This window comes from Anomaloglossus baeobatrachus, chromosome 4 (genome assembly GCF_048569485.1).
Source record: "Anomaloglossus baeobatrachus isolate aAnoBae1 chromosome 4, aAnoBae1.hap1, whole genome shotgun sequence".
Taxonomy (NCBI): Eukaryota; Metazoa; Chordata; class Amphibia; order Anura; family Aromobatidae; genus Anomaloglossus; species Anomaloglossus baeobatrachus.
In genome coordinates, this window is record NC_134356.1 from 567,988,489 (window position 1) to 568,007,281 (window position 18,793).

General features: G+C 50.2%; 1 protein-coding gene across 5 annotated transcripts in view; it reads right to left on the reverse strand.

Moving 5' to 3' along the window:
* The window catches only part of MEGF11 (multiple EGF like domains 11), a 789,316-nt gene that overhangs the window by 197,690 nt on the left and 572,833 nt on the right, over nucleotides 1-18,793 (reverse strand). The window lies entirely within an intron of this gene.

Sequence of the window (18,793 nt, forward strand, 5' to 3'; positions counted from 1 at the left end):
TTTTTCAGTTCATATATTTTGCGACTGAGCTGGTACTACACTGATGGGATTTATTGAGGTGATCTCAAAGTCCTCAGCTATAGCTGATACCATCACTACTTAGATAAATGGAAAAGGTTATGGAATATCCCCTGCCAGCGCCATCGGTAAAGAATATTCACGTATCCTCCCTCCTTCTGTAGGTTCAATAAAAACAGTATTTGCTGACCAACTGTGAAAGATCCTCTACATGGTAGGAAAGAACAGTTAGACTGTAGATTATAGTACAGATACTCTGATTAAACTTTGATCAGAGGGTCAGCTAAAGCTGGCTTTACACACTGCAACATCGCAAACGACATCGCTGTAACGTCACCGGTTTTGTGACGTTACAGCGACCTCCCCAGCGACATTGCAGTGTGTGAAACACATCAGCGACCTGGCCCCTGCTGTGAAGTTGTGATCGCTACAAATCGTTCAGGACCATTCTTTGGTCCTTTGTTTCCCGCTGTGCAGCAAAGTCTCAGTGTGTAAAGGGGACTTTACAGCGACTTCGTTAGCGACTTCCCTTTCAAAAAGCTGCTTTACAACGTCCCCAATGACTAGCTGGGTCGTTCTGCAGGTCCGGATCGCTGTTGCGTCGTTGGCCAGGTCTGCCTGTTTGACAGCTCACCAGAGACTTTGTAGCGATCCCGGCCAGGTTGGGATCGCTGGTGGGATCGCTAGAAAGTCTCTGTGTGTAAAGGGGCCTTTAGAGTGATCCGATTAGCACAGGTGAAGAGATGATATAGAACACAATTTCTCTATCTTCTTCATTCTATGAGTCCATGAAAATTGGACTGCACTTGGATGTCATCCAAGTGCAGTCCGATGACTTCCACGCACCCATAGACTTATATGGGTGCCGCCGTCTGATATGCATTGCCATTCACAGCATTGTACGCTCTCTTTTACATCCCATTATGAGAAAAAAAAGATCGCTGATCGGCACTGCCCATGGTATAACATTGGACTGAGTGCTATCTGATAAAACACCGGATAACACTCATTTGAGTTATGCACTCGTAATAGAGAGCCCTTAAACTGATAATGGGGCTCTTGCTGTATTCTGTGCATCTCTGCACAGTAACATTATTTTGAAATACATCCAATAGTGAAATTGCTTAATTTTCCATTATCAATTGATTCAACTGCACTTTTGTTCATAGGACAACCCTCTTTAATTAAGAGGAGTGTGCAGCTCTAGAGTGGCAGATGGAGCAGATAACCTCTATTTCAGAGTTGGGCAAAGTACAACAGTGGTGAACTCATTGGTGGAGGACGGTGCCACTGGCTCTGCTCTACACCAATCAGCGTGAGGCACAGAAGATGCGATGACATCACAACATCACATGTGCTGTGCGGAGTGTCAGTGCACCAGAGGCTGGAGCAGAGCACTGAGGGAACGGGAGTGATGTAAGTATCTGGTGTCTTATTTTTATGTGTATGGAATGTTTGCATGTATGTAAGAGGCTGTGTGCAGGCTCATACTATATATAGGGGGCTATGTGGGGGCTCATACTATATATAGGAGGCTATGTGGGGGCTCACTCTGTGTATAGGAGGCTATGTGTGGGTTCATACTGTATATTTGAGACTGTATATAGGAGGCTAAGTGGTAGCTCATACTGTATTCAGGATGCTATATACGGGCTGATACTGTATATTTGAGACTGTGGGGGCTAATACTGTATATAGGAGGCTATGTGGGGGCTCATACCCCACCTATTGTCTCCTCCCCATAATCCTATAGAATGTAAGCCCGCAAGGGTAGGGCCCTCTTCCCTCTGTACTAGTCTGTCTACTGTAACTTGTATACGTATTTTGTATGTAACCCCCTTCTCATGTACAGCACCATGGAATTAATGGTGCTCTATAAATAAATAATAATAATAATAATAATAATAATAGGAGGCTATGTGGGGGCTCATACTGTATATAGGAGGCTATGTGGGGGCTCATACTGTATATAGGAGGCTATGTGGGGCTCATACTGTAGATAGGAGGCTATGTGGGGGCTCATACTGTATATAGGAGATTATGTGGGGGTATCATACTGAATATAGGGGCTATGTGGGGGCTCATACTGTACATAGAAAGCTATGAGGGGGCTCATACTGTGTTTAAGAGACTGTTGGGGCTCACACTGTATATAGGGGTCTATGTTGAGGCTCACACTGTATATAGAAAGGCTATTTGGGGGTCACACTATATAAGGGGCTATATGGGGGCTCATACTGTATATATAGAGGCTATAAAGGGGCTCACACTGCATATAGGGGTTATGTAGGGGCTCATACCCTAAATATGGGTCTGAGTGGGGGCTCATACCATATATAGGGGGGCTTTGAGTGGGTTCATACGTATATAGAGGGCTATGTGAGGGCTTATCCTGTATGTATGGAGCTATTTGGGGGTTCATACTCTATATAGGGGTCTGTGTGTAGGCTCATACTGTATATATGGGGATGTCAACATAATTACCGGTAGTTCTATTCAATATTAAGTGAAATAATTAATATTAAATAATATTATAATTATTATGTTAATATTGATATTGAGCAGAAATAATTTCAGTCTATTGGTTCGGCCCTCCACACCAGTCACGGTCTCGATTGTGGCCCCTTGGGAAAATTAATTGCCTGCTCCTCCTCTATTTGGACACAGCTATTCACAGAACAATGCTTTATTACATTACATAAAAACTGGTTATTTTATATGTATCTGGTCATCTGAAAGATCAAAGGCAAAGTTCCCATGATGAGTATTTAATGAGTTATAAAGCAGCAGATTTACCTATAGGTAAATTTGGTGATTTGCATTTTTTCTTTGCCTTTTTAGTGCATTTTTTTTATCACATTTTTGACCCTGCAGTTTGTGTCTATTTTGGTTATGTCATGTTTTAAATAAAGCTGCTTTATTTTTGATACTTCCTGGTTTGGCTTTGACAAAACTGTAGTGATACAGTCATGTGTGGATTACATGCTCTTTTAGTACATTTTTTACCTGTGGCTTTTCCTCATTATATGCATCAAATGTGGAAAAGACTACGTAGCGGTTTTCAAACATACACCGCAGGTAAGATGGAATCCGCTGGGATCCGGCCTCAGACTGGTCATCACAGGGGTTTTCAAAGTATGTTTTCTCTGGAACAGCACAGTGCTTCGTAATAAAACGTTACATCGAAGCTGTGTCTGATTCATGATTCCCATGGTTCTCTTTAAAGGGAATCTGTCACCAGGATTTTGTTAGCCCATCTATGAGCAGCATGATGTAGAGACAGAGACCCTGATTCCATCGATGTGTCACTTACCAGACTGCTAGCTACAGTTTTGATTAAAAATGGTGGTATCTGCTGTAGATCTAAATGGTGGTATATGCTGTAGATCTAGCAGTTCTCTGAATGCTGACCTCTGTATAACCCCGGCTACACCACCGATTGACAGCTTTCTTTGTAAACTGTGCATAGGCAGAAAGCTGCCACTTAATGGTGTGGTTGGATTGCATACAGCAGCAGGGCAAGTCGTCCACTAGTGATAATCTCCTTTTTATAAAACAATGATTATATAAAGACAGCTCAGTAAGTGATACATCACTGGAATCAGGGCTTCTGACCCTACATTATGCTGCTCTCAATTAGGTAACAAATTCCCTTTAAACTTAGAAAAGACAGCACTTCTGTTTTAAATGAAAAAAGAATACATTATCCTTTCTACTATTCCTTCTTTTAAAATTAAAGGGAACCTGTCACCAGATTTGGCCCCTATAAGCTGCGGCCACCACCACTGAGCTCTTATATACAGCTTTCCAGAATACTGCATATATGAGCCCAGGCCGCTGTGTAGAACATGAAAAAACTTTTATAATACTCATTTAAGGGGCTTTCCGGTCCGATGGGCGTTGCTGCTCTCCAGTCTGGCGCCTCCTCTATCCGGTGCAGCGCCTCCTCTTTGCGGTGATCGTCGTGCTCCTTCTTCTGAAGCCCATGTGCATGATGTGTCCTACGTCATGCACACTAGCCGGCATTGAGGTTCGGCACAGGCACACTTTGATCTGCCCTGCTCAGTGCAGATCAAAGTATTGGAGTGCGCATGCAGTCTTTAACCTTTTTTTGCGCCTTCGCATTACAGTACTTTAGTCTGTCCTCGGCTGGGTATAAGGAGGATGGAGATTGCCGCACAGAGGAGGCCCCGGACCGGAGAGCAGCGACACCCATCGGACCGGACCGCCCCGTAGGTGAGTATTATTAAAGTGTTTTTTACGTTCTATAGCGTGGCCTGGGCTCTTATGTACAGCATTCTGGAATTCTGTATATAAGAGCTCACTGATGGTGGCCGCAGCTTCTAGTCCCCAAATCTGGTGACAGGTTCTCTTTAATTTCTGTCGATAAAGAACACACCTTATGCGGGCATCACACGAGACGAGCTATCGTGCGATGCATCGCCAAGGTCACGGTTTTCGTGACTCACATCCGGCATAGTTTGCGATGTCGTTTTATGTGACAACTCCGAGTGACGCTGAATCGGTCAGAAATCGTGAGTCGTGTACACGTCGCTTATTTTTAAAAAATCGTTTGTTTTATTTGCGCCGGTTGTTCATCGTACCCGGGGCAGCACCCCGGAAACGATGAGCACAGCTTACCTGTGTCCCGCGGCTCCCACCGGCTATGCAGAAGGAAGGAGGTGGGTGGGATGTTTACTTCCCACTCATCTCCGCCCCTCTGCTTCTATTTGCCGGCGGCTGTGTGACGTCGCTGTGACGCCGAACGGCCCTCCCCCTTCAGGAAGAGGATGTTCGCTGCCCACAGCGAGGTCGCTCAGCAGGTAAGTACGTGTGACGGCGGTTTAACGACTTTGTGCGACACGGGCAGCGATTTGCCCGTGACGCACAAGCGACAGGGGCGGGTACGATCGCTCGTGCAATCGCATGATAGATCGTATCGTGTGACGCCCGCATTACTGTCTGAACATATACAAGGAATTGTTTAAGCATCAGAAACACTCTGACACAACCATTAGACAAGAGTGGTGCTGTTTCCAGAAAGAAAAATCTTAGAAAATCACTCTAAAAGCTCACAACTTTGTTTTAAGCCATAGACTGCTCTATATGTAGCATTATTCCCATAGGGTATCAGTATAGAAAAACCACTATGATAAGAATGCAACAAAAAAAAAAAAATCCCCATATGGTTGTTTTCAATAGAGGAGTGTTCCTTAATAATCCGGCCTGTGCGAATATGTAGCAGTTTGTGGTTCAGTATTCTTTGTGCTTCCCAATCATCCCCTGTGTGTGATTGAGGTCTCATTGTGAAGGTGCGCAGGGCTCTGACGAGGTTAGTGCCACACAAGTGTATGCACAGGAGGCGGCACACCGGGAGCGGCTGGACAGATGGAACTGGGACATCTCACGGCCTTTGCCCGATTCTAATTAAGAAGCGTTTCAGTTGCAATGAGGATGTGAAGTATCTGCCAAGTCCCTGCTGGTCTGGAGGGACAGTGAGTGACAGGTCACTGGGATTAGCGGGCAGCTGTACAAGTGACCTATTGGAAATAAATCAAGGAGATAAAAGCCTCATTAACGAGGTGAAGGGACATTGATTAGGACCGGGTAAAGGCCACAGACACACTGACGGGAATTAGATGAAGCAGTTCATTTAAAAAGGAGGTGAAAGCAATGAACGGCGGGCATTAGAGATGGGAAAAGGGGACATGGAGGGAAGGTAAAGGTGAGCAGAAGAGTGGTGCAGCACAGAGTACACAGTCACTGCGAGGAGCATAGGAAGGATGTTAGAAAGACGACTGGCAAGGGGATGGCTCATATGTGACACCCTGGACCCCAGGGTCACAGGTAATAACACCTACCACACTACACACACCCCCCATCCCCTGTGAGGACACACCCGTCACCCGAAAGGGAGACCTGATGCCTCCCTCAGGGCCAGTAGGGCACACCAGGTGGACGGAGTAAGGCTGAAAGGCACGCCCACCGAGGAGACTACTGTCCTGAGGCAGGAAATACATACAGTCTAGTTTAGAGTGTGAGAGTGAGAGGAGTGGAGTTGTAGAGCTGTCAGGGACCCGGGTAGGAGCCTGGGACCCTTGAAACGTCAGGCAGGCAGATGGTGGTGGCCGTCTGTAGGAGTACCGGTACAGCAACCGGCGGAACCATAGGCACCGGGCCAGGGTTGGAACCCGCCGGCCCTGAACCGGGGAGTCAACCGTGTACCGGAGCACCAGAAACCGGGTACTTAGACCCCGTCCTAGCTTAGAAGCCACTGAGTTTAGGCAAATTGACTGATTGCTGGCTGGACCTCAGGGGTTCATCCACACCCAAAGTCCCGAAAGAAGGCAAAAGCCCACCGATACCGGGTGAGTGCCACCGCCAAGGGCCAAACACCCGACGGGCCAGCGCTTGCGGGCAATCGAGGGCTCCTCCGGCAGCTCAACGCCGGGGAGCGGGCTACCACTGTCCAGGCAGGGGAGCCGAAAAACCACAACAAGAGGTGCAAGGGAAAGGGGCCACCATCAACCTCACAGGGGACACAAGCAGCCGGCTGCGGGACCCGACCTTACCCGAACTTTGGTTTACCAGTGACTCTGAGTGTGAATTAATCGTGAGTACACCAGTGCCATCCGGGCATGACACTGCACCGCAGCACGGCACCCTGCACCCTCCACTCCAGCCGCAGCGGTGATGCATCCCGTCACCACGACCCGTGGGTGGCGTCACAACGCGTAGGACGACAACGCGGCCCACCCGGCTGCGCGCCTCGTCCCGCACCACCACCACCCTACTGCCTCCCCCCCTTTTAACAGAGCAACGTGGCCCCCGGTCCAGAGGCGCTCGTGCCACCGACAACCCGAGCCCGGACCTCGAGCGGCTCGGCCCGAGCAGCGGAGAAGTGGCCGGGCCCCTCTCATGGCGGTACACATCGACTCTTCTGGCGTCACGAACAGGATTCAGACAGTCCACTTACCTGTGGAAGTGCGCCTTAGAAGTATCCGTCAGCGGCGTCCTGCCGAAAAAATTGAAGTCCCGCCATCTTGGCACGAAAGTTTCCTGCTCAAGTTGTCTTCCCCGAGCAGGGAAGGTGCGAAAGTGAAGCCCCGCCCCCGAAGGAGGAGTGTGGAGAGAAAACCAAGGGGGAGGCGGGCGAGAAGGCTGCCTGATGTAACCGAGAAGATAAAAAGGCAGGGACTCCAGGACCCTGCATCCATTCCATTCCTGGACCCCGACTGTGCAGCATGGCGACTCCTGTCCAGCGTCCCGATACCCCGGAGCCTGCGCCCGAACCGCAGCGTGGGTGAAGGCCCGGACAGAGGAGATGTGTCGCCGCCTCCAGCACCAGGTAAGCTTCCTGGTGGAGCACTGGGCGGCGGAGATGGGGGAGATAGTGGCTGCCGTGCGGACCCATGAAAGGATGACGGTGTTGGCAGGGTGGGAAGGCGACCCACGTCCCTATGCCCTTGAGGGGTCGGACATCGCGGCTGAGGGGCTCGGTCTGCTGCTGCCCGCTATACCGCCTCCTCCATTGCCCGCAGTGGTTGTCGCTGCTCCTCCACCCGTATCCCCACCCCCGACACCGGTGGCGGAGTCCGTCCCGGGCGCTCATGGGAAGCTGCTTGGGGAGCCTGGCCTGGACCTGCTGTGGAACCCGGCCGCGCTGTGCCCGTTGCCTGAGGGGACCCGTTACCGGCCAGCACCATGAGGCGATGCCGGATGTCCCGGAAGTGACCGCGCCCAATAGTGCCCAGGCCCCAGCAGTCCACCCGGCCAAGAAGGCTCAGAAGACAAAGCAAGCCGCTCCAGGGTCGCGGGCCTTGGTTGAGGTTCCGCTGGGAGGCAGCTGCAAGGCAGCAGAGCCGGCCACGACACAGCGGTGTTCCCCTTGGAGACTGCCGATCGTGGTTGGCACCGGGGAGCGCCGGCTGGGCCAGACCCCCACCGCAGTAGACCCCGGGCGTGCAAGTGCCCCGTACTGGGAGCGGCAGCCCAGCCAACTGAGCCAGGAGATAGAGGCCAGGGAAAACAGGAGAGAGGAGGTACTTGCCCGTACCATCGAGGGGAAGGAGCACCTAAGGAGCACTGGATATTGGGTGCGGGGCCCGACCTACCAGGGCCAGATCCGGAGGTTTAATAAGGACAAAGGCTGGGGGTTCCTCTACGACCCTAAATTGGATGGAGAAGTTTTCTTTTCCCAGCGGGATGTGAATGCCCATCTCCGGCACCCAGACCGTGACCTCCTGCCTGGCGATCTGGCGCACTACACCCGGCACCGAGGGGAGAGGGGCTGGTCTGCCCTGGATGTCCGGAGTGGCAGACAGCCCCCTCCTCCACCGTACAGCCCTGATGTGGAGGTTGAAGAGGAGTTCCCCGCTGCAAAGTGAAACCGGTAGCCATTGCTACTAAAAAGGACCCGTCCCCGTTGGGACTTGTGTTTAAAACCCCGTTTTCCCCACTGTTGCGTGAGTGACTGCTCATGGACAAGGCCGTGGACTTGCCGGCCACCCAAAAAACCTGCCCCTTTTAACATGCCTTCCCGTTCCGTTAGCCTCCGGAGAGGCAGATTGGAGGTAGGACCCGCAGCAGAGCAGGCTGGGTTCCGGTAACCACCGGGAGCGGTGACCATCCTCCGGGGAGCCCTTTGACAACTGCAGGGTGCGCCGCACAGTACCCGTTCCCGCCTGGGTGATATGGCCATGTTCCTGTTTCCGGACTGGGGAAAAGGGGTGCTGCCCGTTTCTTAGGGGCAGCATCAAGGCTAGGTTGTTTGGGTGGGAAAGGCGGAAGGACATGGACCCGTCCCGTTTAATAAAGTTATGAAACGTTAAAGCAAAATGCCTCCCGTTATGGGAAGACCTTCAGTAACCATAGTTTGTACAAATGTTATTATAATTGTAAATATTTCCTGTTTTTCCTGTTTTTACAGTTCAAATAAAAATAAAAATAAACCGGAGTTGGTCGGGCAGCCCGTGGACGGTCTGCATTAAACCAAGGGGGTATGTGACGCCCTGGACCCCAGGGGTCACATGTAATAACACCTACCACACTACACACCCCCCCCATCCCCTGTGAGGACACACCCGTCACCCGAAAGGGAGACCTGATGCCTCCCTCAGGGCCAGTAGGGCACACCAGGTGGACGGAGTCAGGCGGAAAGGCACGCCCACCGAGGAGACTACTGTCCTGAGGCAGGAAATACAAACAGTCTAGTTTAGAGTGTGACAGTGAGAGTAGTGGAGTTGTAGAGCTGTCAGGGACCCGGGTAGGAGCCTGGGACCCTTGAAACGTCAGGCAGGCAGACGGTGGTGGCTGTCCGCAGGAGTACCGGTACAGCAACCGGCGGAACCGCAGGGACCGGGCCAGGGTTGGAGCCCGCCGGCCCTGAACCGGGGAGTCAACCGTGTACCGGAGCACCAGAAACCGGGTACTCAGACCCCGTCCTAGCTTAGAAGCCACTGAGTTTAGGCAAAATGACTGACTGCTGGCTGGACCTCAGGGGTTCATCCACACCCAAAGTCCCGATACCGGGTGAGTGCCATCGCCAAGGGCCAAACACCCGACGGGCCAGCGCCTGTGGGCAACCGAGGGCTCCTCCGGCAGCTCAACGCCGGGGAGCGGGCTACCACTGTCCAGGCAGGGGAGCCGAAAAAACAAAACAAGAGGTGCAAGGGAAAGGGGCCACCATCAACCTCACAGGGGACACAAGCAGCCGGGTGCGGGACCCGACCATACCCGAACTTTGGTTTACCAGTGACTCTGAGTGTGAATTAATCGTGAGTACACCAGTGCCATCCGGGCATGACACTGCACCGCAGCACGGCACCCTGCCCCCCGACAACAACACAGTCGCCATCAGTCCTCCCCAACCGGGCCCCGAGACACACCGCCCCTACCCACGGAGGGGCTAACATCTAGGCTGCGGCCACAACACCGATCCTGGGAATACCTTCCACTCCAGCCGCAGCGGTGGTGCATCCCGTCACCACGACCCGTGGGTGGCGTCACAACCCGTAGGACGACAACGCGGCCCACCCGGCTGCGCGCCTCGTCCCTCACCACCACCACCCTACTGCCTCCCCCCTTTTTAACAGAGCGACGTGGCCCCCGGTCCGGAGGCGCTCGTGCCACCAACAACCTGAGCCCGGACCTCGAGCGGCTCGGCCCGAGCGGCGGAGAAGCGGCCGGGCCCCTCTCAGGGCGGTACACATATTGCAGTGCTGAGCCAGAACATGGCACTAAAGGAAATGGCACACATAGCAGTGGGTACGGAAAGTATTCAGACCCCTTTAATTTTTTTCACTCTTTGCTTCATTGCAGTCATTTGGTAAATTCAGGAAAGTTCTCTTTTCCTCATTAATGTACACTCTGCACCCCATGCTGACAGAAAATAACAGAAATGTAGACATTTTTGCAAATTTATTAAACAAGAAAAACTGAAATATCACATGGTCATAAGTATTCAGACCCTTGTTCAGTATTGAGTAGAAGCATCATTTTGATCTAGTACAGCCTTGAGTCTTCTTGGGAATTGTGACACCCTGGCAAAACCAGGTAGTCACACAGATTAGGCCCCTGCATAACACCTCTCCCACACAGGGTTAAACCAGCCGACAAAATCCTAGTCACCCCCTCAGGGAAGGACAGACACACCAGTGGGCGGGACCAGGCGAAAGGAGAACGCCCACCTAGGGGTCTGGAAAATCCAGGGCGGGAAAAAGAGTCAGTCAAGTTTAGGAGTCAAGTTTAGGAGTAAAGTTTGGAGGAGTAGTGGAGGAGGAGTGAGCAAGTTAAGCTCAGTCAGCTGAAGTCGAGTGATCTTGGGGTTCTCTTTACCTCTCTCACCAAGGCTCTTCTGCCATGATTGCTCAGTTTGACTGGACAGCCAGGTCTAGGAAGAGTTCTGGTGGTCTCAAACTTCTTCCATTTAAGTATTATTAAGGCCATTGTGCTCTTAGGAACCATGAGTTCTGCAGAAATCCTTTTGTAACCTTGGCACATCTGTGCCTTGCCACAATTCTGTCTCTGTGCTCCTTGGGCAGTTCCTTTGACCTCATGATTCTCATTTGATCTGACATGCACTGTGAGCTGTGAGGACTTATATAGACAAATGAAGGAGTAGAACCATCTCAAGGAGCATCACAAGGAAATGGACAGCATGTGACTTATATATGAGTGTCTGAGCAAAGGGTCTGAATATTTATGACCATGTAATATTTTAGTTTTTCTTGTTTAATAAATTTACAAACATTTCTACAATTATGTTTTTTTCTGTCAAGATGGGGTGCAGTGTGTACATTATTGTGAAAAAAAGAACTTTTTTGAATTTACCAAATGGCCGCAATGAAACAAATAGTGAAATATTTAAAGGGGTCTGAATACTTTCCTTACCCACTGTAACAGTGCTGACCCAGAACATGGGACTAAAGGGGATGGCACACATAGCAGTGCTGAGCCAGAACATGGCACTAAAAAGGATGACACATATAGCTTGTCACTAAACTAGACAGATGAAGTGCAGAACAGGTAATGCTAATGAGATAAGCTGCAGCCAAAGAGCACTACAATCAATGAAATAGTCAATACGTTTAGGAAAGTCAGACTGACGAACATCTGGCTCCAGAGATATTCACAAATACATTGATATTTTGACATGATGGAATAACTGTCCCATACATATAAGACGTCTCATGCCTCTCGCTTTTCTTTTCTTTTATCTCACTATACAAACCCTTAGGGCGGCTTTGCACGTTGCGACATTGCACGTGCAATGTCGATGGGGTCAAATTGAAAGTGACGCACATCCGGCGTCGCAGTCGATATCGCAACGTGTAAAACCTTTTTGATACGATGAACGAGCGCAAAAGCGTCGTTATCGTATCATCGCTGCAGCCTCCGACATTTCCATAATGCCGGTGCAGCGACAGGTGCGATGTTGTTCCTCGCTCCTGCAGCAGCACACATCGCTGTGTGTGAAGCCGCAGGAGCGAGGAACATCACCTTACCTGCCTCCCGGCTGCAATGAGAAGGACGGAGGTGGGCGGGATGTTTACATCCAGCTGATCTCCGCCCCTCCACTTCAATTGGCCGCCTGCCGTGTGACGTCGCTGTGACGCCGCACGACCCGCCCCCTTAGGAAGGAGGCGGGTCGCCGGCCAGAGGGACGTCGCACGGCAGGTATGTGCGTGTAAAGCTGCCGTAGCGATAATAATCGCTACGGCAGCTTTCACTAGATATTGCACGTGCGACGGGGGCGGGACTATCGCTGCAGCATCGGTAACACATTGTTACCGATGTCGCAGCGTGCAAAGCCCGCCTTAGGCTATATGAACATGCTGAGTATTTGGTTGGAGAAATTTCTGCACCAAATGTGCATCTCTTGGCAGAAAAAATGCGTGTTTTTGCAGTGATTTTGCTGCATTTTCTCTATATAATTTCTATGCATTCTGGGGTGAAAAAGTGCTGCAAAAATTCTGATAGCATTAACATACTGCAATGACATGGGATGACCTCATAAGGTCATCTCAGATCATCGCAGATCACTGCAGTGGTTCTCACAGCAGTGTGTGAGGCTGCAGTGACTGCTCTCCCAGCCAATGGGGAACGTTCTGCTCTTCATTGAATGGTACAGTGAGTATGGGATCGCCATGGGACCTCCTTATTGGATTACACCAGACCAGGATTAGGGATTTGCAAGGGAAATAAATTGTAGAAAGAGGGTGTCTCTTGTCTTTATATCTTTAATAATTTTCTCTTTTTATGTCTTTCAGGTTCGCTTTTGGGGAACGTCGTGGGACCTCACAATGGATGATGTCTGGCATTTGTTTTGTAAAAGTTTGTAATAAATTGGTAAACGAGAGCTGTTGTCAGTGGGTGTTTGTCCAAATAAAATGTATTTGTCTTTTTTCAACTACTGGATTAGTAATGGGGGTGTCTACTAGACGCCCATCCATTACTAATGCCAGGTCTTGATGCCAGCTGGCAATTCACAGCTGGCATCAACCCCATATAATTACCCCATTTGACACCACACTAAGGCAAAATGAAAGAGCCTAAGCGGAGTGTCACTTCTGGGGCGGCTGCAGTTTGTCAGTTTTAGGCTGAGGAGGGTCCAACAACCATGGGCCTTCACAGCCTTAGGCTATGTGCGCACGTTGCGTCGTGTCCCTGCAGAAATTTCTGCAGGGATTTGACAGCACATGGGCATTTCAAATCGCTGCAGAAACACTGCATAATGGATGCAGTGTTTCTGCAGAAAAAAAGCTGATTTCATGCGCTCTGGATGCAGCCTCTCCCATAGACAGTGTGGGAGCAGCATCCAAAGCGCATGGAATAATTGACATGTTGCTTTTTAGAACGCAGCAATTTGGAACAAAATTTTGGCATCCAAATCGCTGCGCTCTAAAACGCAACGTGCGCATGTCTCATGCACAATCTTTATAGATTGTGCAGGGGACGCAGGTTGCATGCATTTACGCTGCGGTGCAATACGCAGCGTAAATGCATGAAATTAGGCAACATTCGCACATAGCCTTGGAATACCAGAACAAAGCTATCTGCTTTAGGCCTCTTTCACACGTACGTGCCTCTGGTACGTGTTTGGCAGTTTTCTAACGTACCGGAGACACGTACACACGTAGACCTAGGTATTCCTATGGCTATGGACACACGTAAGTATTTGTGCACGGAACGTGTGTCCGTTCCGTACTTACGTGTGTCCATGTGTTTCTCACGCCGACATGTCCGTTTTCTCTCCGGCATCACAGGTGTCACACGGAACGCAAATGTGTCACACGTAATGCAAACGGACCACACGGATGTGTTCCTTGTGACACGCACCGGAGAGAAGACATGTGTCTGTGAGAAAAAAAACAAAACTTTACTCACCTTATTCAGCCCTGCAGTCTCTGCCGCTGCTGTCACTAGCTGCCGACCGCCGCTCATTATGCTCATTAAATATTCACTTCACTGCGGCTGGAAGCAGCAGCTGCGGGGAGTCGGCAGGACCGAAGACCGAAGATCAGCACCACGGACAGCGACGCCAGGCACAGGTGAGCAGAAAGTTCCTGTTCTCCGTGTGTTATCATGGATAACACACAGAGAACACACGTAGCCCATAAACACGGCTCACGGAGGGCAAAACGCACCTCTGACACGTCCGTGAAAAATATGCGTGGTTTTTCACGGACATGTGAGAGAGGCCTTACCTTGGCTGGAGATCCAATTTGGGAGGACCTCACTTTTTTTTTTTTAAGATTATTCATTTAACTTTAAGTAAATTATTTAAAGCAACAGCGTGGGGTGATCTCTGATTTGGATTACCAGCCAAGATAAAGCTGCCAGCTGTGGTCTTCACCTTAGCTGGCTGCCAAATATAAGGGGAACCCTAGGTCTTTTTTTTCTTTTTTAAATGATTTAACTTGTGCCTAAATACAAGGCTAAACACCCTTTAGTGCCACACGAAAAGCACTAAAAGGTGCAAAGCTTACAATCTGGAGAGGTGTGGGACATTATATACAGCTGAAACCAGAAGTTTACATACACTATCTAAACAGACACATCTGCATGGTTTTCTCACTATCTGACATGAAATCAGAATAAACCTTTCCCGTTTTAAGTCAATTAGGAACCAAAATTATTTATATTTGACAAATGCAAGAATGAGAGATAGGTCGGTGTCACACTTGCGAGTACCTCGCGTGTATCTTGTGCGAGTCTCGAATTGCATCACCCGGCACGGACTCACACTCTCCTCACAGGAGCGGGTCGGTTGCATGCATCTCTATGCAACCAACCCGCTCCTGTGAGGAGAGTGTGATTTCACGCCGGGTGATGCAACGCGAGACTCGCGAGAGATACACGTGAGGCACTCGCAAGTGTGACACCGGCCATAGATATATCTATCTCTCTCTACCTATTATACTATCTATCTATCTATTATACTATCTATCTAGTTTTTGACAGTATGTAAAATTCCATATTAAAAACGCATGTCACATGGAGACTAGTCGAGGGGGAAAACATACTCGCATGACATACGGAATGATGCTCGCATCTCACTCCAAGACACATCAGGAGCAACAGCGGAGCTATATTTTAGGCCCGTTTCACACGTCAGTGAAAAACACTGACGTTTTTCACTGGCGTGTAAAACACGCACATGTCCCTCCGTGTGCCGTGAATCACGGCACACGTGGGTTGTCTAAGTGCAATCCAGGCTCCGTTCTCCGTGGCCCGTGATTGCACTTAGAGATTAACTCACCTGTACGCGCTCCCGCTCTCCATGGTGCTGATCGCTCCCGTGGTGCAGCATCCGGCCGGCGCTGACCTCCGCAGCAGCTGCTTCCGGGTCGGCTGTGTCGTGCATCATGAATATGCGCGACAGTAATGAGCCAGCTCAGAAGCAGCAGGGAGGACGGGCTGCAGAGAGCGCCGCTGAAGCCGGGTGAGTTAAAATGTTTTTTATTTTTTATGCACGTTTTTTTCTGGCACGTGTTTCACGGACCACACCACTGCGTGGTCCGTGGGACATCAGTGATGCCAGAAAAAAATGGACATGTCTCCGTGCGGCAATCACGCACACGCGGGTATGCCGCACGGAGACACGTGCAGTGAAAAATCACTGACGTGTGAGCAGACCCATTCATTAGAATGGGTCTGCGTATGTCAGTGATTCTGGTACGTAGAAAAAAAGCACAAACGTACCAGAATCACTGACGTGTGAAAGGGGCCTTACACGCAGATGCTTATGAACCCTACGGCCCTGTGCACACGCTGTGGATTTACCGCGGACTTGCTGCAGAAAATGTGTCTAAGGCCCCCTTCACACGTCCGTGAAAAACACGCACGTGTGTTACGGGCCGTTATTCGGGTCCGTGTCCCGTTTTTGTGTCCGTTTTTATGGTCCGTGTGGCACCTGTGTGAATTGCGTATGCTAGCCGTGTTTGTGTGCAGAACGTCCGTGTGTGCGTGTGGAATTAACGTGTATGTGTACGTGGAATGTCCGTGTGGAATGTCCGTGTGTGTGATGCACAATGTCGTTTATAAATGTCGGCTGACAGCAGACAGAGTTGCGCGATGAGAATGAACTCGGGTGAACTTCACCCGACTTCATCCTCATACCGCGGCTCTGTCTGTGTCGAGTACTGATTAGCGGTCACCTGTGAAGGATTCACCGGTGACCACTAATCCCCCGAGTGACTGAAGTGTCCCCCCCTCTCTCATATACTCACCGATCCCCGATCCCCGGCGCTGCACGGCATTCACACTGCTGCGGCGGCTTTTACTATTTTGAAAAAGCCGGCCGCTCATTAAACAATCTCCTATTCCCTGCTTTCCCCGCCCACCGGCGCCTATGATTGGTTGCAGTGAGACACGCCCCCACGCTGAGTGACAGGTGTCACACTGCACCCAATCACAGCAGCCGGTGGGCGTGTCTATACTGTGCAGTAAAATAAATAAATAAATAATTAAAAAAAAACGGCGTGCGGTCCCCCCCAATTTTAATGCCAGCCAGATAAAGCCATACGGGTGAAGGCTGGTATTCTCAGGATGGGGAGCTCCACGTTATGGGGAGCCCCCCACCCTAACAATATCAGTCAGCAGCCGCCCAGAATTGCCGCATACATTATATGCGACAGTTCTGGGGCTGTACCCGGCTCTTCCCGATTTGCCCTGGTGCTTTGGCAAATCGGGGTAATAAGGAGTTATTGGCAGCCCATAGCTACCAATAAGTCCTAGATTAATCATGTCAGGCGTCTATGAGACACCCTCCATGATTAATCTGTAAATTACAGTAAATAAACACACACACCAGAAAAAATCCTTTATTAGAAATAAAACACACACATATACCCTGGTTCACCACTTTAATCAGCCCCAAAAAGCCCTCCATGTCCGGCGTACTCCACAGTCCTCCAGCGTCGCATCCAGCGCTGCTGCATGGAGGTGACAGGAGCTGCAGAAGACACCGCCGCTCCGGTCACCTCCACGCAGCTAATGAAGACAGCCGGCGATCAGCTGAGCTGTCACTGAGGTTACCCGCTGTCACTGCTGGATCCAGCGGTGGCCGCGGGTAATCTCAGTGACAGCTCAGCTGATCGCCGGCTGTCTTCATTAGCTGCGTGGAGGTGACCGGAGCGGCGGTGTCTTCTGCAGCTCCTGTCACCTCCATGCAGCAGCGCTGGATGCGACGCTGGAGCATCCTGGAGTACGCCGGACATGGAGGGCTTTTTCGGGCTGATTAAAGTGGTGAACCAGGGTATATGTGTGTGTTTTTTATTTCTAATAAAGGATTTTTTTCTGGTGTGTGTGTTTATTTACTGTAATTTACAGATTAATCATGGAGGGTGTCTCATAGACGCCTGACATGATTAATCTAGGACTTATTGGCAGCTATGGGCTGCCAATAATTCCTTATTACCCCGATTTGCCAACGCACCAGGGCAAATCGGGAAGAGCCGGGTACAGCCCCAGAACTGTCGCATCTAATGTATGCGGCAATTCTGGGCGGCTGCTGACTGATATTGTTAGGGTGGGGGGCTCCCCATAACGTGGAGCTCCCCATCCTGAGAATACCAGCCTTCAGCCGTATGGCTTTATCTGGCTGGCATTAAAATTGGGGGGGACCGCACGCCGTTTTTTTATAATTATTTATTTATTTATTTTACTGCACAGTATAGACACGCCCACCGGCTGCTGTGATTGGGTGCAGTGTGACACCTGTCACTCAGCGTGGGGGCGTGTCTCAATGCAACCAATCATAGGCGCCGGTGGGCGGGGAAAGCAGGGAATAGGAGATTGTTTAATGAGCGGCCGGCTTTTTCAAAATAGTAAAAGCCGCCGCAGCAGTGTGAATGCCGTGCAGCGCTGCGCCGGAGATCGGGGAACGGTAAGTATGAGAGAGGGGGGGAAACTGACCGACAGACTGTGAGAGAGGGACAGACAGACAGAGAGACCGACAGAGAGACAGAGAGACCGACCGACGGACTCAGGGAGATTGACCGACATACACAGAAATAGAAAGAATAGCCGACATCACTAGAAATAAAAACACCAAACGGACACGGACTATAGGTAGATGCATACGTGTTTACTAACGTGTGTGCACATACCCATAGACTTTCATTGTGTCCACGTGTGCGTGCTCCGTGCAGATAACGGACATGCATCCGTGCAAAACGCACACACATACGGATCACGGACACGCACACACGGACATAATGAAATAACGGACGTGTGACCACAATCATAGATTAACATTGGTGCACGTTTGGCCGTGTCTCCGGCATATACGGAAACGGACCAAACACGCACGTGTTTCACGGACGTGTGAAGGGGGCCTAACATTGCTGCAGTCATTCACCAGCAAAACCTATGGGTTTTAAAAAATGCTGTGCGCACACTGCGTTTTTTTATACCCGAAGATTTTCCGCTGTGGAATGAATGTGCATGTCACTTCTTTTCTGCAGGTACCAGCGGTTTTTGCCATAGATAATGGTAAAAATCCGCAGCGACCAACCTGCGGAAAATCCGCGGTAAATCCGCAGCAAACCGCGGCAAAACCGCATGCGGATTTGGCTGCAGTTCTGGTGCATTTTTTTACCGCGGGGGCGGGATTCTTTAAGAGGGTCCGGATTTTTCTTAAGAAAAAGGCACTTCCTATTGCGCATATGGCCTTATAATGCATTTTTATAATTTTTACAAAGCTTTACCCCAATGTTTCAATTTGTAAAGTGTTGTAGGGGCTGACGACGCAACATATATCTATAATATA